Source organism: Haemorhous mexicanus, chromosome 4, assembly GCF_027477595.1.
Source record: "Haemorhous mexicanus isolate bHaeMex1 chromosome 4, bHaeMex1.pri, whole genome shotgun sequence".
Classification (NCBI taxonomy): Eukaryota; Metazoa; Chordata; class Aves; order Passeriformes; family Fringillidae; genus Haemorhous; species Haemorhous mexicanus.
Genome location: NC_082344.1, coordinates 28,924,356 through 28,947,690, shown reverse-complemented (window position 1 = coordinate 28,947,690; position 23,335 = coordinate 28,924,356). Strand labels below are relative to the sequence as shown.

Here is a 23,335-nt window from a genome sequence, read left to right as displayed (position 1 = left end):
TATGCTGTCTCTGGTCTGGGTTTTCAAAGCTCAAAAAACCCACTTCTCCTATGCCTACAGATCAGTGAGGAAATTTTCCTTCTGCTGACAGCTATGCACCAAGACTGAAACCAATCCTACAACTCTTCAGTTACTTTTTGCTAATCAGGGCTCCCCTAGATCAATACTTTCTAGAAATTATATATATATATTTATACACATTGAAAGCGTTCATTATTATCCATATACCATAATGTTAAAAGAAAATTGCCCCAGCTTATGATGTTGAACCTTACTAACATCTGTTAAAACCTATTGTAAAATCAGGTCAGTGCCATTTCATTGCAGGTTACTAGAGATCAAACTTGCTTTACCAAAACTGGTTTCCTTAAATGCTCTTTTTACTGAGAATACCTGGCATTGCATGTCACCTAGGAATACAGCTTTTAGAAAGACAATTTAGACAATTTAGAAAGGCATTTCTGCTTAGTGTCATTGCATCCACCAAGGAGCTAAAAGTCTAGCAAAAATGAGAAACAGAAAACATCTGTGTAAAATTTATGGCCATCCTGTAGGTAAATTATTTTATTTGTGTCTGTTGAAGGATTTTCTTTGAGTAATTTGGACAACTCAAGTAGTTTTTCTTGAAAACAAAATTCAAAAGATCACTTTATCGGGCTAATACTAATGTTTTCATTTTTTTATTAAGATCAAGCCACATAAAAATTAGGGGGTACAATGAACCTTGTTTATTACGACTTCTGCCTACATTTGGCAATATTAAGACTTCTTGAGATATGACTGAGGAAGCAGATAAATAACACACTAAAGACAAAAATTAAAAACCACAATAAAGGATACATGCCCCCACTGATGACCAACTTTTAACACACAGAGGACCTCAGTTCAATTTGGTCATCTGAGTTTTCTGTATCATGGCACCATGAATTTACTGTTGCACTTTTTTACCTGACATCTGCCTTTGCCTCTTTTTATTATTTTTGTGTAAGGGAATAATTTTCTTTCCTCTCTTATGCCCAGTTATTGTATCTCTGGACAATTGCATTTCTCTTCAGTGGAACTTAGGATTATACTGCTGTAATTGAAGGAACTGGAACGACAACACAGTTGTACTGCCAACAGCTCAAAGTCAGTAACCAACTACACGCATTCAAAAACACCTTCCTTCAAAAGCCTCCAGATTCTAAGTCAATGAAACCTTACAACACTCAAGGCAGCAGTTTGTTAATGTACCAGTTATTCTCAAAGAACCTTGCTTTCTTTGGATGTATGCACAACCTGCTACTCTTCCTATCCTCTGAGCAATGAAATCATGACATTTTCACCAAAGTGAGCACCAGAGTCTGCCCTGAGAAATGGAATCCCTCTCACCCCAAGCAGGCCCTGTTTCTTTTTCCCCGTACAACACACGCTGGTCACAAGAACTACAAAGCCTGTGGCTTTAGCACATTGCCCCCAAATCAATGACTAGAGGGAGAGGAAAAGAACGAGCTTCTGACTGCTCCAACCAAGAGCCTTATTTCCACCTGTTAGACAACATCTCTGCCTATCAGCACAGTCCAACAGAGAAGAGCAGACAGACAATATTTCAACTATTCAAAACTTTATTTAAATTGAATTCAGAAAAAAATGAAACTATGTACAGGAAGAACTATATAGACAAAGAAACAAGTCTCTCCACTGCCTATTGTCCAAGATCCATCTGAGTGTGTCCTGAGAAGCACTCATAAAAAAATGTTAATATATTCATCTGGATATTGTTCCGCCCTGCAGGTTGGGCACATGTGAGCAGTCTCCAGGGCAATAGGGAGGCATCTAGTGCAGAAGACATGGCCACACAGGGTCACCACAAGCTGTTGTCCATGTTGTAGAATCTGGAGGAAAGAAAATCACAACATGTATTGGGAGGAAAGAATTTGATTTTGCTGCTCTATTGCCACCAGAGGCTCTATTTAGAGCATCTGGAATCAGTTAGAATAATGAATGAGGGACCCACAGATGTGCCAGTGCCATTTTGGCAAAGGCTTCTCCCTCTACATTCACCATCAAGAAGTGACTTGTGGAGCTTCACAGCAAGGCCTGTGCCTCCAGCCAGCTGCCCACAGCATCCCACATCATCCAGCTGACTTGTGCAGCTCCCCTTCTGCCTTTCTCCTCCCACAAAGCAGAAAGGACAACAGCTGGTGGATCCTTACCTCGGAGTAAAATTCCATGCAAATTGGACACCTAATGACAACTCTTTGCTGTGCACTGGAAGAAACAGAACTAGAAAGAACATGCAGCTGGTAAGATCACCACACTTCAATGCTTATTGATACATAAAATCTCATGTAATCATGCAACTGCACTGACTAGCCATGACACATTTCCTCTAAGAACCCTGCTGCCTTTAAGTCTCTGTGTGCTGCATTTAATGAGGATTTGGGGTCTCCCTGCTTTGAGGGAAAGGGTGTCCTGCTTTTCACCAGGAGAAAGGTGCAGGCAGGCACCCTGCTCTGGGATTTGAAGTAACAGAAGTCTCTAGCACTGGCCAGTTGCTGTGTGGCAGCTTTGACTTCCAGCAGGTCACCAGTAAGAGCTTTGTGACTACAGCATCCAGCTGTCCTCTGGGAATGCTTCACCCCAGGATATTCATTCCAGGATCCAGTTCTAAATTACAGAGTAACAGCTCTGGCAACATCCTGCCCTGGGAAGGAGCCTTTGGTCAATTTTAAATGCTGCAGCACTGAGCTCTTTCAGCCTTACCTAAACAGAGCAGCTACACTCAGCAACTGAGAAGCTTGAGACTGAAGGAACAAAACATTCCTTTTTCATATTAACCAGGTGGTGGCATTTGTTCACCAACAGACTTAACAACCAAAACTTAAACATCTACAAATTCATTGGCAAAATGCATTATGGTTTAGAATAGTAGAAGCCCTTTAGGTGGCATTTTTAAGGCCTGACACCTGAAAGTTCCATACTGAAGTTCTCTCCTATATTGCCTTTCCAGAAGGCTCAAAGCACACCAGTAATATTAAAACCTCTGTCTTTCCCCCCACCCCAAAAAAACACTTTAGAAAAGCTTATAACATAATTCTCATGTTCTTTGTCTTCCCTAGTGACACAGGCACCTGGTTTAATCAGTCTAATGAATTGCATCTTTCTTATCCTGATGGAGTGCTCCTACAGCAGGGCTTTCCTGTTTCTCTGCAGCTTGAGGATTTTACTGTGCGGGCACCCAGCCTGAACTGCAAGATCTCCACCACAGAAGCAAACAAATCAGGGCATATGACACCCAGCACTGGCCATAAAAGCATGACCTCCACAGCTGCCTCTGTGCAAGTCTACCTTGGGAAGAAGGGCTCCAGCTCCAGGAGAAAGGCAACCAGCTGGCACCATTCCAGCAGGGAATTTCTACTGGAATTTGCCCAGCTGCTGCCTGCCAGTTCCATGATGCCAAGCCCACGTGATAACATTTCATTTCCACATCTAACATCACTACCAGAGCTTGTCAGGAAAAGCAAATGCAATAGTGAGCCATGGCCTGTGACCAATCCCCCCCCTTCCTTGCCATACCCCCACCCTCATCTCTAAGGCTCTGTGCAAAGTTGTACATCTGCTCTGGGCTGCCTTTTTCTCCCAAAATGCAAACGGTATCATTTGATCGTCATGCAACATGGGAGAAAGAGGGAAATAAGTAGAGTATGGGAAGGCCTCAAAGATAAACCAGGCATACTTGTAGAACTTAATCCTACACAGAGAGGCACAGAACTCTGTGTTTGGCAGGGCATGAGCCATACATACTCTGAATGTGCAGTGTCCTCCTCTGCTGCTCCCTGTTCTGCAGGGGCTGGGTCAGCCACAGGTGCATCATGAGCTCCTGTTCCATTACCAGAGCCATCCACCTGCTCCTGGCTGTTCAGTGTAACATTTCTGCTTTCCTGTCCATACACTGTAATTTAATTTTCAGAAATTAGATCTCTTATTCTCTCTCTCCCTGGAGCTACCCTTGAAATGAGTTATATAAATAGTCAGCAATGCTTCCTATTTGAAATGGACTCTATTCAGCTGGTTTAAAAACAAGCATAAACAAGCTACTTTCCCAAATTCTAAGAGTGGACCCTTCCACACATTGTGGCTCCTCTGCTACAAAACAACACAAAATTTTTGCTCTGTTCAGCCTACACACAGCTAAAAAAGGTGACCTGAGATTCTCAAAGACAGTCCATGGAAACTAAAAATTACTTGAAGCAGTATGCCCTTAGAAAATTGTCATTATCTTCCTCCTTAATTAAGCTAATTTAAGAATGGAGTTATATGTGATGCAAAATGCAGAATATGTAAAAGATTTCTTAAGGAAGGATGCCGCTTGTATTCATGTTTGATCTTTATGTATGTTCAAGCCAAATCAACTGGGAGATATGGTCCATTAAATAGACAACAACTCACAAACAAGATCTAAGTGATGCCCATGGGGCAGAAAAACAAATTCCTTGTTGGTAGAATTGCCTTGTTAAGGTTCAGGGCTTGACATGCTTCAAGGAGCTCAGACCCAGGGAAGGCTTAACAAAGTTTGGAGAGAAGGATGCCCACTGAGAGTGGACACAAAGAATGCAGAATTGAGGGGCCCCATGAAAATCTGGAACAACTCCCAGGATAAGGAACTAAGAAACCCAACTGTCCTGAAATCAGCTCTGACTGGTAAAAAGTAATTCCTGCAGGGGGAGATTGCGACCACCGACTCGTGGAGCGGCAACTCAAGAACCTCCCCAGCCCAAAAGAAGAGGCAGACTGAGCAATGCACTCAGTGGACTAATTACAGTGAGAAGAGAGACAATCACTAACCAGAAGAAGACAAAATACTGGCTAAGAAGATAACCATGTCACTTGCAACCACTTAATGCTAATTTCTTTCTTGGTTTAAATTTATAAATAATAGAAGTTCTTTTGGAAGTGGGTGTGTCTGATTTGTGAAATACCACTGAGCGCCCAGACTGGTGAAACACTGAAACAAGCAACCAATGTCTCTCTCAAGTGGCTCATCATTTACCTGTTGCACCCCAGTAACAAATCCAATTTTTGTGGACCACACATTGACCAAGTTACTGGGAGAACCATTTCTAATGGCCTGGTCTGTAACAGCCAAAGGGTCAAGAACTGCTGTTTGCTCCTTAACTCTCAGAAACCCCAGGCAACGATGACCTCTGCAACTCCAGGGTCCATGTCACACTAACCAATCGCTAATCAATTAAAATTGCAGGAGGCATTACCACATTAAAGTTCCTTCTGCATAAGTGTTCAGCTACCACTTTTCTTGCAGGGATTTCCCACTGGGACTGACAGAGGCCATCACACACACATCGCATCCATTCTCTAAGACACAGGCCAGAGGCTTTAGCCCTGTGCTTTGCCTTTTGCTGAAAAGAAGTTTCAATCCCTGCTGCTCGACTTTCTTGGAAAAGAACAACAAAAATAACTATCACATTTTAGATAAAAGTCCATTACCAACTGTAAAACATCACCTCACCTTCAGGAAACTTCAATCGATGCACATGGGAAGGGAGAGAAAAGGAAGATACAATTAGATTTGGTGATCCCCCCTGGTGCTGCCCTCAAACCTCAGCTCAGAAAGCAGTTACAGCAGGGGAGTTGGGGAAGGGTAGGGTATCACCCTCTATGTTTGGTTAAGAGCATTCAAAGCAGTAGCACAAAGAGCTGCTGCCCTGAATAACAAAGAAGTGGGTGCTGCTGATTCTGCTCTCATTGCCGCAACAGGGTAGAAATAGAGGCAGCTTAGGAACCCCCTGAACACCCTCCTCCCTGGTCCCCTGTTCCTGTTCCCTATTTAGATTTGACCTGGAGCTGTTTCTTTCCCTTGTTCTCCCCAAAACTGGCAAATTCTGCTATGAGAACCTTAACACTTCATGTTAGCTGTACAGCTGCTGAAGAAAGGAAGTCACAACAGAAATTTGGGAGTAAAGAATTCCAGTTTGCTGCTCTATTGGCACCCAGGAAACTGGACTTGGAGTATGTGCAATATGTCACTCAACGCTAGAACTACAAAGGACACACAGATCTGCCAGGGTCATCCTGGAAGGGGCTTCTCTCTCTATGGATACCACCAAGGAGGAGCTTGGAGGGATGGGCAAGTTGGAGCTTCCCAGCAAGGGCTGTGCTTCCAGCCTGCTGCCCGTAGCATCCCACCTCAAACATCTGAGTTGTGCAGTTCCCCTTTAGCCCCTTTCCCTCCCACAAACCAGAAATTACAACAATATGTGGATCCTCACCTCTGCATTGTCATCCTCCCAATTTGGAGGACTAACCAAACTTCTTAGTGGTTCACTAGAGGGAACAGAACCAGAAAAACATGCAGCTGGTCAATTTCACAGAGCACAAAGGGCTACCAACAGAACATATAATTGAAGAAATTTAAATAACCCCTTGTTCTGATTTAGCAACATCCCAGCCCAGAAACACAATCAAGTGCAAGAGCTTTTATGTACTGCAAGCATTTCAGTGTATCACAATCCATAATGTAAGAAACATTTAATAATGACTTCCTGACAGAGAGGAAATGTTTCTCCTGGATTTTACTGGTTTTAAGTTGGTTTGGTTTTCGGGGTTTTTTTTTTTGTGGGTTTGTTGTTGTTGTTGTTGTTGTTGTTGTTGTTACTTCTGTTCCAGACAGGCCACTATGTTTCAAGTCAGAATTCTCCAAACAGAATCAAGTAGAACCCAAAAGATTGGCAGGAACCTCCGTCTACCGTACATCAGAAATTACACTTTGGAGAGACTCTATATCTGTCACGTACAATTCAATATCTCGTGGTTCCTGTTGGAGGTTGCTTGCCAGTGAATTCTCTGTTGACCTGGAACGAAGTGAGTACTGCTGGCTCCTTTCCCAGTCCTGCAGTGGGGTAAAAATGTAGACAGAGTAGGAATCGCTTGAAGCCACTCCATCCTGCCTCCCTGTTTATGTTTCCTGAGTAGATTTGGGCTAGAACCTTTTCTTTCCTTTGCTAGCCCTAAACACTTCATGTTGGATGAACCGCTGCTGAGAAACAGAAACGGCAACCACAGAAATTTGGGGCAAAAAGGTTTGCTGCTCTATTGGCACCAGCAAATTGGATTTGGGGTGTCTGCAGTCTGTCAGTCAATACTAGAACTACAAGGAACACACAGATCTGCCAGTGCTATCCTGACAAAGGCTTCTCCCTCTATGGACACCACCAAGAAAGGACTTGGAGGGATGGGCAAATTGGAGCTTCCCAGCAAGGGCTGGACTTCCAGTCAGCTGCCCGTGGCATCCCACCTAGGACAACTGAGTTGTGCAGCTCCCCCTCTGTCTCCTCCCCCCCACAAAGCAGAAAGGACAAGAACATGTGATAAGAACATGATGCTTACATCTGTAATGTCATCCTGCCATGTCGGGGGACTCTCAAAACGGTCTGGCCATTCATCAGAGTTAATAGAACTAGAAGAACATGCAGCTGTCAATTTCACAGTGCAAAGAGGGCTTCCAAGACATTGCAAAAATAGAAACAACCCCTTATTCTGATTAAGCAACATCCCAGCTCAGAAACACGGTCAGTGCAAGAGCTTTTATGTACTGCAAGCCTTTCAGTGCAAACCGTAATGTAAGAAACATTCAACAATGATTTCCTGAATGGAGAAGAAAGGTTTCTCCAGGATTTTGCTTTGTTTATAGGAGTTTTTTTTCCAATACTTCCCTTCCTGACAGGCCACTATGGTTCAAATCAGATTCCATTACACAGAGTCAAGCAGAATCCAATAGTTTGGCAAAAAACCTGCATCTACCATATATCAGAAATTACACTTTGGAGAGACTCTTCATCAGTCACATACTCATTGTTAGCTCTTGGTTCCTCTTCAATGTCTGTCACCCGTATCTCAGCTGAATTTTCTGCCTCTCTGGAGCCAAGTGGGTACTGCTGGCTCTGCTCCCTGTCCTGCACCTGAGAGTTGTCACTCTCCCTCATCCGAGGACTAGCTGGGCCTGCTGGCCGTGCACTAGAGGGAACCAAAAAGAGCGTGCAGCCATTTGAACGCAGAACCAATAATTTCACTGCAGACAAAGAGTTGCCAACATGTAACACCTATTCAGATTTAGCAACATCCCAGCCCAGCTCCACAGCTGTTCCCCGAGCTGCTATGTGCTGCAAGCATTTCAGCATATATCAAGTCGTACTGTTACAAATATTCAACCATGACTTCATGAAAAGAAAAGAAAGGTTTCAGCTGGATTTTGCTATGTGTTTTTTTGGACTCTTTTACTTACTTCTCTGCACTGTATTCCAGGTCTGAAGGTTCTGCACAGACTTCAACAGAACCCAGAAGCTTGGCAAAAACCTGTTCCTACCTTGCATCACAAATTAGACTTCAGAGAGACATTTTACTCTCACATACCCATCACTATCTCTTGGCTCCTCTTCGTCACGAGTTGCCACTGGACTAGGGGAATTCTCTGCTGATCTGGAAAGACGTGAGTGCTGCTGGTTCTGCTCCCTGTCCTGCAGGGGTTAAAAATGAAAACAGGGTAGGAAACACTCAAAACAACTCTAACCTACTTCCCTGTATCAGTTCCCTGATTGGATTTGGGCTAGAAGCTTTTCTTTCCCTTGTTAGCTCCAAAAAGGGCAACTTCTGCAGTCATAGCCCTAAACACTTCATGTTGGATGAATAGCTGCTGAAAAAAGGAAACCACAACAGGCACTGGGAGTAAAGAATTCCAGTTTGCTGGAATTTTTTGTTGGCTCCAGGCAAACTGGACTTGGAGTATGTGCACTATGTCACTCAACGCTAGAACTACAAAGGACACACAGATCTGCCAGTGCCATCCTGGAAAGAGCTTCTCCCTCTATGGACACCACCCAGGAGGGACTTGGAGGGATGGGCAAGTTGGAGCTTCCCAGCAAGGGCTGTGCTTCCAGCCTGCTGCCCGTGGCATCCCGCCTCAAACATCTGAGTTGTGCAGCTCCCCTTTTGTCCCTCCCCCTCCCACAAACCAGAAAGGACAAGAACATGTGGATCCTCACCGCTGAGTCCTCATCTGACCAAAATGGACGTTCAAAATTAAATCGCAGCCAATCACTAGAGAGAGCAGAACCAGAAGACCATGCAGCCATTTATTTCTTTGGGCACCAAAGGCTACCAATGCAGAAAACTTTGGTACCTAAAACATCTCCTATTCTGATTAAGCAACATCCCAGCCCAGAAAAACAATCATGCCATGAATTTTTATGAACAGCAAGCATTTCAGTGTGACCAGCCATTCTCTTACATTCAGTGTTAGATAGACAGCTTCTAAGAAGCTAAGGCTTCACAAACAGAGAAGAAAGGCTTCTGCTGGATTCTGCTGGGTTTATTTTAATTCTCTTCCAGGCAGGCCACTATATTCCAGGTCTCAAGTACTTGCACAGAGCTAGGCAGAACCCAAAAGCTTGGCAGAAACCTCCTTCAGCCACTTATCTGACATTAGACACTTTGCTAGACACTTTCTCTCACACATACTCATCATCTTCTGTTGGTTCCTCTTCATCATTCCTTGCCAGTGGCTCAACAGAATCCTCTGATGCTCTGGAAAGATGTGGCTGCTGCTCGCTCTGCTCCCTGTCCTGAAATGGGGTAGAAACGGAGGCACTTAGGAATCACCTGAACACTCTACTTCCTGCTTCCCTTTTTCAGTTCCCCAATTGGATTTGGGCTGGAGCCATTTCTTCCTCTCTTTCTCCTCCAAACTGGCAATTTCACCTGTGATAGCCTGAACACTACTTATCATGTGAACAGCTACTGAAGAGAAAAAGCCCCATACCCAAACCTGCTCTTGTGTTTGGTGCACGTGGAGCTGGGTCATGAAAAGCATGTTGTAAAATTTGAGGCCTTTTCTTTGCAAAGGTTCAGGATCAACCCATTTAGGATATAACTCCCATGCTGTTTGCTGCACGTTTCTATTTTGCACAGCAGCAGTGGCATCCCAAATTTGAGCAGATACACTGCACTGTGCTTTGGATCCAAGCATATTCCTTTAAGATAGTAGGGGATCTGGAAAGAATTCCAAATGTGAGCCTTTTAAAGGCTTCTTGGAATAAGAAACCAAATTAGTGCATACCCCAGTCAGCTGCAGTTGCATTTTACAGCTCAATGACAGAGGAATCCTAAATCGGTGTTGTGAATAAAACACTTCTTACTTGGGAATCAAAGACTTCCTGTGCTCCCCCTTAAATCATGGAAGCAACAACCTCTTTTAGGTTGTTCACCCACTCTCTGCAAGGAGTTCTCAGGCATGCTGATATGTTCATGAGTGTGTTTGTGGCTGACAGGAATTTGTGTCTAAAGTGGTAAATCAGAGCCTTCTTTCAACCTTTGAGGCCAGGGTACTCAGTAAGATTCCAGAAGACAGGCAAGAAAACTTATTAGAATGCAAGATGGGAGGAGTGTGCCAGTCACTACTTACCACAGGAGACTCATCATCACTGATAGTAATGACTTTGGGCTCAGAAGATTCACCTGTGAGATCTATCACTTCTTCTCCAGTGGGATCTATGATGTCTTCACCAGTGAGATCTATAACTTCTTCTCCTGTAAGATCTATGATGTCTTCCCCAGTGAGATCTATGACGTCTTCCCTAGTGAGATCTATCACTTCATCACGTGTGAGATCTATCACTTCATCACGTGTGAGATCTATGACATCTTCACCTGTGAGATCTATCACATCTTCACCTGTGAGATCTATCACGTCGTGACCTGTAAGATCTATGATGTCGTCACCGGTGAGATCTATCACGTCGTCACCTGTTAGATCTATGATGTCTTCACCTGTGAGATCTATCACGTCGTTACCTGTGAGATCTATCACATCTTCACCTGTGAGATCTATCACTTCATCACCTGTGAGATCTATCACATCTTCACCTGTGAGATCTATCACGTCTTCCCTACTGAGATCTATCACTTCATCACGTGTGAGATCTATCACTTCATCACCTGTGAGATCTATGACATCTTCACCTGTGAGATCTATCACTTCATCACCAGTGAGATCTATCACATCTTCACCTGTGAGATCTATCACTTCATCACATGTGAGATCTATCACTTCATCACGTGTGAGATCTATGACATCTTCACCTGTGAGATCTATCACGTCGTCACCTGTGAGATCTATCACGTTGTCACCTGTGAGATCTATCACATCTTCACCTGTGAGATCTATCACGTCGTCACCTGTTAGATCTATGATGTCTTCACCTGTGAGATCTATCACTTCATCACCTGTAAGATCTATGATGTCGTCACCTGTGAGATCTATCACATCTTCACCTGTGAGATCTATCACGTCGTCACCTGTGAGATCTATCATGTCGTCACCTGTGAGATCTATCACATCTTCACCTGTGAGATCTATCACTTCATCACCTGTGAGATCTATCACATCTTCACCTGTGAGATCTATCACATCTTCACCTGTGAGATCTATCACTTCATCACGTGTGAGATCTATCACTTCATCACCTGTGAGATCTATGATGTCGTCACCTGTAAGATCTATGATGTCGTCACCTGTGAGATCTATCACATCTTCACCTGTGAGATCTATCACGTCGTCACCTGTGAGATCTATCACGTCGTCACCGGTGAGATCTATCACGTCGTCACCTGTTAGATCTATCACTTCATCAACTGTGAGATCTATCACATCTTCACCTGTGAGATCTATCACATCGTCACTGGTGAGATCTATCACGTCGTCACCTGTGAGATCTATCATGTCGTCACCTGTGAGATCTATGGTGTCTTCACCTGTGAGATCTATGATTTCTACATCAGTTTAAAAAGAGAGAGCTGGAGTCAAGATCAGAAATTACTAAGGAATTAGGTGGGCTGCCACTGAAGAACTGGCTGTGGTTGGATTCATTGTGCCCTCAGTCTCTTTTTTTCAGGAATGTGTCCAACATTTCACTCAAGCTTCACCCACCAGAGTCCACAGGGAGCATTGTCAGCCCTGTCCCTCTGAAGGGGCAAAACAACAGGAAGAGCATCTGAGCTCCTCCCAGCTTCTGTTGTATGACAACAGCTTACAGGATGTTCACATCAACTAATGATGTGAACAGAGGGGAATGTTTAGCACACAGGGAAATGAAAACTCAAACCAACACTAGAGGGGATACCAATTTTATGGTACCATGCTGTGGATTGGCTCCTTGAAGGATGGACCACAGCTAATGACAGGTTTTCCGCATCTTTATCCAGCTAGGGAGATCCCAAACTCAGTGTGCCACCCTCCACTGTGGCAGCTGCAGTGACGGCCAGCTCATCAGAACACTCAGTCAGGACTTTGAGCAGCACCTGAGGACCTTTGCTCCACAGCCCCTCTGCACTAGCAGCCAGTGTATCGAGCTCAGTAACACCAAAACAGCTGTCAGAAGGCTTGCTGTTTAGGAATGCCATACCAGGTGCTTCCTCAATCCCAAGCTTTCCCTTCCTCCCCAGTAAAGGGCCTAGAAACTGGCAAAAGCTCATGGCCACATGGTCTTCAGCCCTCCAGAAGCAGTTTCTGTTCTCACCAGGCTCAAAGGCAGGTGCACCACTTTCCTCAAGGTCTATTGGCTCTGTCCACAAAGTCCCACCTGCGCTGGAGGGCAGCAGCCTGCTCCGTTTCCGAGCTGGTCTGGAACCAAGTGCTCCTCCAGGGCGCTTTCGCTGATGCTGACAGGGAACAAAGCCTTAGCATTTTCTGTGGCATGGATATTAACACATCCCTTGGTTTGTGCAACACCAATGGCAGCACACAAGGATACAGAAAACTCCCCTGCAAAGGCTGGAATACACACCAAATGGTCCTATGGGCCATTCCCACCTGAGCACAGCACAGCAGGGAAAAGACATCACCCCTGATCTCCAACAAGCCGCCTCCCCAAGAGCAAGCCTCTCCCAATGGCTTGAGAATGAGGAGACCAGTTCCCAATTCCAGCAGGTTGCTGCTCCCACCGTAAGCATTTCTGCACTACTGCTAACACCCACAGAAATTCAAAACCTTCACTATTCCAGAACGTCAAGTTACGTGAAGTTTTCAAAGGCTTCAGTTCTTCTGCATTTGCTACAAACTCTTTATATGCTTTCTAGAAGTACCCCGGAAAATGTTTCAAGAATCCTGTTTGCATTGAGTAGCAAAGTACTTACTGAGCTCATGGTGTTTTGTGATCAAAAACTACAATCAAAGTGGGGCAAACACCAAAAAAGGAATGTCAGAGGAATGTCAGGGATGTGACCAATCCCTTTGGTTCCATTAAGCAGCCCACTGCAGATTTTTTGGAATGCCCGAAATTGCTCTTCCAAACCTGTCAGAAAAGTAGAGGGGAGATTATGTATTTGGAATGCCAGCTTTCATGAACACCCCCATGCCCCAAGACTCCCATTCCCGAGTCTCTAGTTCCTGTCCAAAGCCAGAAGGGAAGTCTGTGACTCTGGTGCTTGAGCCCACCTGCAGTCCATCCTCCCACCCTGCAGCCCAGCCCAGCCCCTCAGCATCAGAAGCCTTTCCAAGAACCATCTGCACTCACCTGGACAGTCAGTGCAGAGTTTGGCTCGCAAATGTCCGCAAATCGCTCTCTGTTCCCAGCCGGGATGGAGAAGACAGATGCTCCGCGTCTGCTGCGCAGCAGAGAATCCGTCAACTGGCTCAACAGACTCCGTGCCAACAGAACCTTGGGAGCAAGAGTGCCCCTGGCAACCGGTGGCAACATTCCATGCCCAGCTACGGGTGGCAACATTCCATGCCCAGCTACGGGTGTCCACTGGCCCCACCCGTGGGGGGTTCCAGAGCGCCATGGAGGCACCTCAACCATCACCTGCTGCTGCTGCCACCCACCAGATCAGGCTGTCCAGCCTGGCCTGGAACGTTCCAGGGCATCCACAGCTTCTCTGGGCAGCCTGTTCCAACGTCTCTCTGCCCTCACAGCTCTTCCGAACACCTGCTCCCAATCTCCCCCTTCTCATCTCAAACCCTTCCCTTCCCCATCGCTCTCTGCCCCTCTGGGCACGGCAAGGCCGCAGTGAGGCCTCCCCGGACCTGCTCCTCCCCAGGCTGGACAGCCCCGGCTCTGCCAGCCTGGCTGCGGAGCACGGCTGCTCCAGGCCTGCACACATCCATGGCTGGGCACAGCTCCACAGGCACATCCTGCTGCTGCTGATGCTGGGCACAGCTCCACAGGCACATCCTGCTGCTGCTGGGCACAGCTCCACAGGCACATCCTGCTGCTGCTGCTGGGCACAGCCGGGCACAGCTCCACACGTGCAGCCTCAGGCGCAGGGCAGGGACTGAGCTGCACCTCCCGCCACCCTCAGCCTGAGCAACCTGAGCATCACTGGAGCCTTTTTGTGGCTAAAGAAACGCCACCTAACTACACCTCCCCAAAGCAGAAAGAAATTTAAACCCTTCCTTAACCCTCCTCCTCCAGGTTTATTACTCTGTTGCTGTTTTAACTCTTATCAGAGTGTCTTAACATTAACCCTAGTCAATAGCAATTAAAACAAAATCAAGGTTTGTTGGGTTTTTCCCAAACTGTTGAAAAGATCTAAGCATTCTGATCCTTATTTCAAGTCTCTGAAGTCTGGACATTTTCAGATGTTCAACTACTTCTCTACCAGAATTTCCCAACAGGGCTGAGGAGTTTTGCTCTGCTCCCGGGGACAGCACCTTCCTCCTGAGGCCCTGCTCTGCTGTGGAAGGTGGCACAGCAGAAAAAGCAGAATTCCTATTCAGTTTTCCTTCCAGCCACTCTGCCACGGCACCTGTGTTCAGAAGGATGGGCTGGGGCTCCTGAGAGCAGCAGGGAACCCATCTCAGCCCTGCCAGGTGCAGGGCTGCTCCTCAGCCCCTGCTCCCCTTGGGCGCTCTGGGTGTGGGGAGAATGGTGGCAACTGACCCAGCGCTGTGGAGAGCACAAGGATTTGTTCAGCTCATGCTCTGCATGAGGAGGCTCATTTCTTACAAAAGTTTCTCCGTTCTTACAAATCATCCTTTCTGGGTAATTGACAACATGTTGAGTGTTGAAGAACGGGATGGACGACTTTTCCAGTTTTTGAAAAATCCCAAAGGAGATTTAACACTTTCTATAGAAATGCTAAGACACTAAAGCAATTCCAAAGATACATTTAATATATGAACAATTAGGCACCTGGTATGACTCCCAAAGCACTGGTTATGAGAAACAAAGTAAATATGCTGTCTCTGGTCTGGGTTTTCAAAGCTCAAAAAACCCACTTCTCCTATGCCTACAGATCAGTGAGGAAATTTTCCTTCTGCTGACAGCTATGCACCAAGACTGAAACCAATCCTACAACTCTTCAGTTACTTTTTGCTAATCAGGGCTCCCCTAGATCAATACTTTCTAGAAATTATATATATATTTATACACATTGAAAGCGTTCATTATTATCCATATACCATAATGTTAAAAGAAAATTGCCCCAGCTTATGATGTTGAACCTTACTAACATCTGTTAAAACCTATTGTAAAATCAGGTCAGTGCCATTTCATTGCAGGTTACTAGAGATCAAACTTGCTTTAGCAAAACTGGTTTCCTTAAATGCTCTTTTTACTGAGAATACCTGGCATTGCATGTCACCTAGGAATACAGCTTTTAGAAAGACAATTTAGACAATTTAGAAAGGCATTTCTGCTTAGTGTCATTGCATCCACCAAGGAGCTAAAAGTCTAGCAAAAATGAGAAACAGAAAACATCTGTGTAAAATTTATGGCCATGCTGTAGGTAAATTATTTTATTTGTGTCTGTTGAAGGATTTTCTTTGAGTAATTTGGACAACTCAAGTAGTTTTTCTTGAAAACAAAATTCAAAAGATCACTTTATCGGGCTAATACTAATGTTTTCATTTTTTTATTAAGATCAAGCCACATAAAAATTAGGGGGTACAATGAACCTTGTTTATTACGACTTCTGCCTACATATGGCAATGTTAAGACTTCTTGAGATATGACTGAGGAAGCAGATAAATAACACACTAAAGACAAAAATTAAAAACCACAATAAAGGATACATGCCCCCACTGATGACCAACTTTTAACACACAGAGGACCTCAGTTCAATTTGGTCATCTGAGTTTTCTGTATCATGGCACCATGAATTTACTGTTGCACTTTTTTACCTGACATCTGCCTTTGCCTCTTTTTATTATTTTTGTGTAAGGGAATAATTTTCTTTCCTCTCTTATGCCCAGTTATTGTATCTCTGGACAATTGCATTTCTCTTCAGTGGAACTTAGGATTATACTGCTGTAATTGAAGGAACTGGAACGACAACACAGTTGTACTGCCAACAGCTCAAAGTCAGTAACCAACTACACGCATTCAAAAACACCTTCCTTCAAAAGCCTCCAGATTCTAAGTCTAATGAAACCTTACAACACTCAAGGCAGCAGTTTGTTAATGTACCAGTTATTCTCAAAGAACCTTGCTTTCTTTGGATGTATGCACAACCTGCTACTCTTCCTATCCTCTGAGCAATGAAATCATGACATTTTCACCAAAGTGAGCACCAGAGTCTGCCCTGAGAAATGGAATCCCTCTCACCCCAAGCAGGCCCTGTTTCTTTTTCCCCGTACAACACACGCTGGTCACAAGAACTACAAAGCCTGTGGCTTTAGCACATTGCCCCCAAATCAATGACTAGAGGGAGAGGAAAAGAACGAGCTTCTGACTGCTCCAACCAAGAGCCTTATTTCCACCTGTTAGACAACATCTCTGCCTATCAGCACAGTCCAACAGAGAAGAGCAGACAGACAATATTTCAACTATTCAAAACTTTATTTAAATTGAATTCAGAAAAAAATGAAACTATGTACAGGAAGAACTATATAGACAAAGAAACAAGTCTCTCCACTGCCTATTGTCCAAGATCCATCTGAGTGTGTCCTGAGAAGCACTCATAAAAAAATGTTAATATATTCATCTGGATATTGTTCCGCCCTGCAGGTTGGGCACCTGTGAGTAGTCTCCAGGGCAATAGGGAGGCATCTAGTGCAGAAGACATGGCCACACAGGGTCACCACAAGCTGTTGTCCATGTTGTAGAATCTGGAGGAAAGAAAATCACAACATGTATTGGGAGGAAAGAATTTGATTTTGCTGCTCTATTGCCACCAGAGGCTCTATTTAGAGCATCTGGAATCAGTTGGAATAATGAATGAGGGACCCACAGATGTGCCAGTGCCATTTTGGCAAAGGCTTCTCCCTCTACATTCACCATCAAGTGACTTGTGGAGCTTCACAGCAAGGGCTGTGCCTCCAGCCAGCTGCCCACAGCATCCCACATCATCCAGCTGACTTGTGCAGCTCCCCTTCTGCCTTCTCCTCCCACAAAGCAGAAAGGACAACAGCTGGTGGATCCTTACCTCGGAGTAAAATTCCATGCAAATTGGACACCTAATGACAACTCTTTGCTGTGCACTGGAAGAAACAGAACTAGAAAGAACATGCAGCTGGTAAGATCACCACACTTCAATGCTTATTGATACATAAAATCTCATGTAATCATGCAACTGCACTGACTAGCCATGACACATTTCTTCTAAGAACCCTGCTGCCTTTAAGTCTCTGTGTGCTGCATTTAATGAGGATTTGGGGTCTCCCTGCTTTGAGGGAAAGGGTGTCCTGCTTTTCACCAGGAGAAAGGTGCAGGCAGGCACCCTGCTCTGGGATTTGAAGTAACAGCAGTCTCTAGCACTGGCCAGTTGCTGTGTGGCAGCTTTGACTTCCAGCAGGTCACCAGTAAGAGCTTTGTGACTACAGCATCCAGCTGTCCTCTGGGAATGCTTCACCCCAGAATATTCATTCCAGGATCCAGTTCTAAATTACAGAGTAACAGCTCTGGCAACATCCTGCCCTGGGAAGGAGCCTTTGGTCAATTTTAAATGCTGCAGCACTGAGCTCTTTCAGCCTTACCTAAACAGAGCAGCTACACTCAGCAACTGAGAAGCTTGAGACTGAAGGAACAAAACATTCCTTTTTCATATTAACCAGGTGGTGGCATTTGTTCACCAACAGACTTAACAACCAAAACTTAAACATCTACAAATTCATTGGCAAAATGCATTATGGTTTAGAATAGTAGAAGCCCTTTAGGTGGCATTTTTAAGGCCTGACACCTGAAAGTTCCATACTGAAGTTCTCTCCTATATTGCCTTTCCAGAAGGCTCAAAGCACACCAGTAATATTAAAACCTCTGTCTTTCCCCCCACCCCAAAAAAACACTTTAGAAAAGCTTATACCATAATTCTCATGTTCTTTGTCTTCCCTAGTGACACAGGCACCTGGTTTAGTCAGTCTAATGAATTGCATCTTTCTTATCCTGATGGAGTGCTCCTACAGCAGGGCTTTCCTGTTTCTCTGCAGCTTGGGGATTTTACTGTGCGGGCACCCAGCCTGAACTGCAAGATCTCCACCACAGAAGCAAACAAATCAGGGCATATGACATCCAGCACTGGCCATAAAAGCATGACCTCCACAGCTGCCTCTGTGCAAGTCTACCTTGGGAAGAAGGGCTCCAGCTCCAGGAGAAAGGCAACCAGCTGGCACCATTCCAGCAGGGAATTTCTACTGGAATTTGCCCAGCTGCTGCCTGCCAGTTCCATGATGCCAAGCCCACGTGATAACATTTCATTTCCACATCTAACATCACTACCAGAGCTTGTCAGGAAAAGCAAATGCAATAGTGAGCCATGGCCTGTGACCAATCCCCCCCCTTCCTTGCCATACCCCCACCCTCATCTCTAAGGCTCTGTGCAAAGTTGTACATCTGCTCTGGGCTGCCTTTTTCTCCCAAAATGCAAACGGTATCATTTGATCGTCATGCAACATGGGAGAAAGAGGGAAATAAGTAGAGTATGGGAAGGCCTCAAAGATAAACCAGGCATACTTGTAGAACTTAGTCCTACACAGAGAGGCACAGAACCCTGTGTTTGGTAGGGCATGAGCCATACATACTCTGAATGTGCAGTGTCCTCCTCTGCTGCTCCCTGTTCTGCAGGGGCTGGGTCAGCCACAGGTGCATCATGAGCTCCTGTTCCATTACCAGAGCCATCCACCTGCTCCTGGCTGTTCAGTGTAACATTTCTGCTTTCCTGTCCATACACTGTAATTTAATTTTCAGAAATTAGATCTCTTATTCTCTCTCTCCCTGGAGCTACCCTTGAAATGAGTTATATAAATAGTCAGCAATGCTTCCTATTTGAAATGGACTCTATTCAGCTGGTTTAAAAACAAGCATAAACAAGCTACTTTCCCAAATTCTAAGAGTGGACCCTTCCACACATTGTGGCTCCTCTGCTACAAAACAACACAAAATTTTTGCTCTGTTCAGCCTACACACAGCTAAAAAAGGTGACCTGAGATTCTCAAAGACAGTCCATGGAAACTAAAAATTACTTGAAGCAGTATGCCCTTAGAAAATTGTCATTATCTTCCTCCTTAATTAAGCTAATTTAAGAATGGAGTTATATGTGATGCAAAATGCAGAATATGTAAAAGATTTCTTAAGGAAGGGTGCCGCTTGTATTCATGTTTGATCTTTATGTATGTTCAAGCCAAATCAACTGGGAGATATGGTCCATTAAATAGACAACAACTCACAAACAAGATCTAAGTGATGCCCATGGGGCAGAAAAACAAATTCCTTGTTGGTAGAATTGCCTTGTTAAGGTTCAGGGCTTGACATGCTTCAAGGAGCTCAGACCCAGGGAAGGCTTAACAAAGTTTGGAGAGAAGGATGCCCACTGAGAGTGGACACAAAGAATGCAGAATTGAGGGGCCCCATGAAAATCTGGAACAACTCCCAGGATAAGGAACTAAGAAACCCAACTGTCCTGAAATCAGCTCTGACTGGTAAAAAGTAATTCCTGCAGGGGGAGATTGCGACCACCGACTCGTGGAGCGGCAACTCAAGAACCTCCCCAGCCCAAAAGAAGAGGCAGACTGAGCAATGCACTCAGTGGACTAATTACAGTGAGAAGAGAGACAATCACTAACCAGAAGAAGACAAAATACTGGCTAAGAAGATAACCATGTCACTTGCAACCACTTAATGCTAATTTCTTTCTTGGTTTAAATTTATAAATAATAGAAGTTCTTTTGGAAGTGGGTGTGTCTGATTTGTGAAATACCACTGAGCACCCAGACTGGTGAAACACTGAAACAAGCAACCAATGTCTCTCTCAAGTGGCTCATCATTTACCTGTTGCACCCCAGTAACAAATCCAATTTTTGTGGACCACACATTGACCAAGTTACTGGGAGAACCATTTCTAATGGCCTGGTCTGTAACAGCCAAAGGGTCAAGAACTGCTGTTTGCTCCTTAACTCTCAGAAACCCCAGGCAACGATGACCTCTGCAACTCCAGGGTCCATGTCACACTAACCAATCGCTAATCAATTAAAATTGCAGGAGGCATTACCACATTAAAGTTCCTTCTGCATAAGTGTTCAGCTACCACTTTTCTTGCAGGGATTTCCCACTGGGACTGACAGAGGCCATCACACACACATCGCATCCATTCTCTAAGACACAGGCCAGAGGCTTTAGCCCTGTGCTTTGCCTTTTGCTGAAAAGAAGTTTCAATCCCTGCTGCTCGACTTTCTTGGAAAAGAACAACAAAAATAACTATCACATTTTAGATAAAAGTCCATTACCAACTGTAAAACATCACCTCACCTTCAGGAAACTTCAATCGATGCACATGGGAAGGGAGAGAAAAGGAAGATACAATTAGATTTGGTGATCCCCCCTGGTGCTGCCCTCAAACCTCAGCTCAGAAAGCAGTTACAGCAGGGGAGTTGGGGAAGGGTAGGGTATCACCCTCTATGTTTGGTTAAGAGCATTCAAAGCAGTAGCACAAAGAGCTGCTGCCCTGAATAACAAAGAAGTGGGTGCTGCTGATTCTGCTCTCATTGCCGCAACAGGGTAGAAATAGAGGCAGCTTAGGAACCCCCTGAACACCCTCCTCCCTGGTCCCCTGTTCCTGTTCCCTATTTAGATTTGACCTGGAGCTGTTTCTTTCCCTTGTTCTCCCCAAAACTGGCAAATTCTGCTATGAGAACCTTAACACTTCATGTTAGCTGTACAGCTGCTGAAGAAAGGAAGTCACAACAGAAATTTGGGAGCAAAGAATTCCAGTTTGCTGCTCTATAGGCACCCAGGAAACTGGACTTGGAGTATGTGCAATATGTCACTCAACGCTAGAACTACAAAGGACACACAGATCTGCCAGGGTCATCCTGGAAGGGGCTTCTCTCTCTATGGATACCACCAAGGAGGAGCTTGGAGGGATGGGCAAGTTGGAGCTTCCCAGCAAGGGCTGTGCTTCCAGCCTGCTGCCCGTAGCATCCCACCTCAAACATCTGAGTTGTGCAGTTCCCCTTTAGCCCCTTTCCCTCCCACAAACCAGAAATTACAACAATATGTGGATCCTCACCTCTGCATTGTCATCCTCCCAATTTGGAGGACTAACCAAACTTCTTAGTGGTTCACTAGAGGGAACAGAACCAGAAAAACATGCAGCTGGTCAATTTCACAGAGCACAAAGGGCTACCAACAGAACATATAATTGAAGAAATTTAAATAACCCCTTGTTCTGATTTAGCAACATCCCAGCCCAGAAACACAATCAAGTGCAAGAGCTTTTATGTACTGCAAGCATTTCAGTGTATCACAATCCATAATGTAAGAAACATTTAATAATGACTTCCTGACAGAGAGGAAATGTTTCTCCTGGATTTTACTGGTTTTAAGTTGGTTTGGTTTTCGGGGTTTTTTTGGTTTGGTTTTTTTGTTTGTTTGGTTGGTTTTGTTTTGGTGGTTTTTTTTGTTGTTGTTGTTTTTGTTGTTGTTACTTCTGTTCCAGACTATGTTTCAAGTCAGAATTCTCCAAACAGAATCAAGTAGAACCCAAAAGATTGGCAGGAACCTCCGTCTACCGTACATCAGAAATTACACTTTGGAGAGACTCTATATCTGTCACGTACAATTCAATATCTCGTGGTTCCTGTTGGAGGTTGCTTGCCAGTGAATTCTCTGTTGACCTGGAACGAAGTGAGTACTGCTGGCTCCTTTCCCAGTCCTGCAGTGGGGTAAAAATGTAGACAGAGTAGGAATCGCTTGAAGCCACTCCATCCTGCCTCCCTGTTTATGTTTCCTGAGTAGATTTGGGCTAGAACCTTTTCTTTCCCTTGCTAGCCCTAAACACTTCATGTTGGATGAACCGCTGCTGAGAAACAGAAACGGCAACCACAGAAATTTGGGGCAAAAAGGTTTGCTGCTCTATTGGCACCAGCAAATTGGATTTGGGGTATCTGCAGTCTGTCAGTCAATACTAGAACTACAAGGAACACACAGATCTGCCAGTGCTATCCTGACAAAGGCTTCTCCCTCTATGGACACCACCAAGAAAGGACTTGGAGGGATGGGCAAATTGGAGCTTCCCAGCAAGGGCTGGACTTCCAGTCAGCTGCCCGTGGCATCCCACCTAGGACAACTGAGTTGTGCAGCTCCCCCTCTGTCTCCTCCCCCCCACAAAGCAGAAAGGACAAGAACATGTGATAAGAACATGATGCTTACATCTGTAATGGCATCCTGCCGTGTTGGGGTACTCTCAAAACGGTCTGGCCATTCATCAGAGTTAATAGAACTAGAAGAACATGCAGCTGTCAATTTCGCAGGGCAAAGAGGGCTTCCAAGACATTGCAAAAATAGAAACAACCCCTTATCTGATTAAGCAACATCCCAGCTCAGAAACACGGTCAGTGCAAGAGCTTTTATGTACTGCAAGCCTTTCAGTGCAAACCCTAATGTAAGAAACATTCAACAATGATTTCCTGAATGGAGAAGAAAGGTTTCTCCAGGATTTTGCTTTGTTTGTAGGGGTTTTTTTTCCAATACTTCCCTTCCCGACAGGCCACTATGGTTCAAATCAGATTCCATTACACAGAGTCAAGCAGAATCCAATAGTTTGGCAAAAAACCTGCATCTACCATATATCAGAAATTACACTTTGGAGAGACTCTTCATCAGTCACATACTCATTGTTAGCTCTTGGTTCCTCTTCAATGTCTGTCACCCGTATCTCAGCTGAATTTTCTGCTTCTCTGGAGCCAAGTGGGTACTGCTGGCTCTGCTCCCTGTCCTGCACCTGAGAGTTGTCACTCTCCCTCATCCGAGGACTAGCTGGACTTGCTGGCCGTGCACTAGAGGGAACCAAAAAGAGCGTGCAGCCATTTGAACGCAGAACCAATAATTTCACTGCAGACAAAGAGTTGCCAACA

The 23,335-nt window shown here is 44.8% G+C and overlaps 2 long non-coding RNA genes across 3 annotated transcripts; both read right to left on the bottom strand.

The window, feature by feature from the left end:
• Positions 1–1,586: 1,586 nt before the first annotated feature.
• Positions 1,587–9,618, bottom strand: LOC132326266 (uncharacterized). Its single transcript, XR_009486193.1, has 3 exons — positions 3,787–9,618; positions 2,196–2,265; positions 1,587–1,874 (listed from the first exon to the last, which is right to left on the bottom strand). It is a non-coding gene; the product is annotated as an uncharacterized LOC132326266 (long non-coding RNA).
• A 7,192-nt stretch (positions 9,619–16,810) lies between these two features.
• Positions 16,811–20,164, bottom strand: LOC132326265 (uncharacterized). Of its 2 annotated transcripts, XR_009486192.1 has the most exons (3): positions 19,007–20,164; positions 17,416–17,485; positions 16,811–17,098 (listed from the first exon to the last, which is right to left on the bottom strand). It is a non-coding gene; the product is annotated as an uncharacterized LOC132326265 (long non-coding RNA). The 2 variants fall into 2 exon arrangements; XR_009486191.1 differs by having other exon boundaries at positions 17,416–20,164.
• Between the last annotated feature and the right edge of the window lie 3,171 nt (positions 20,165–23,335).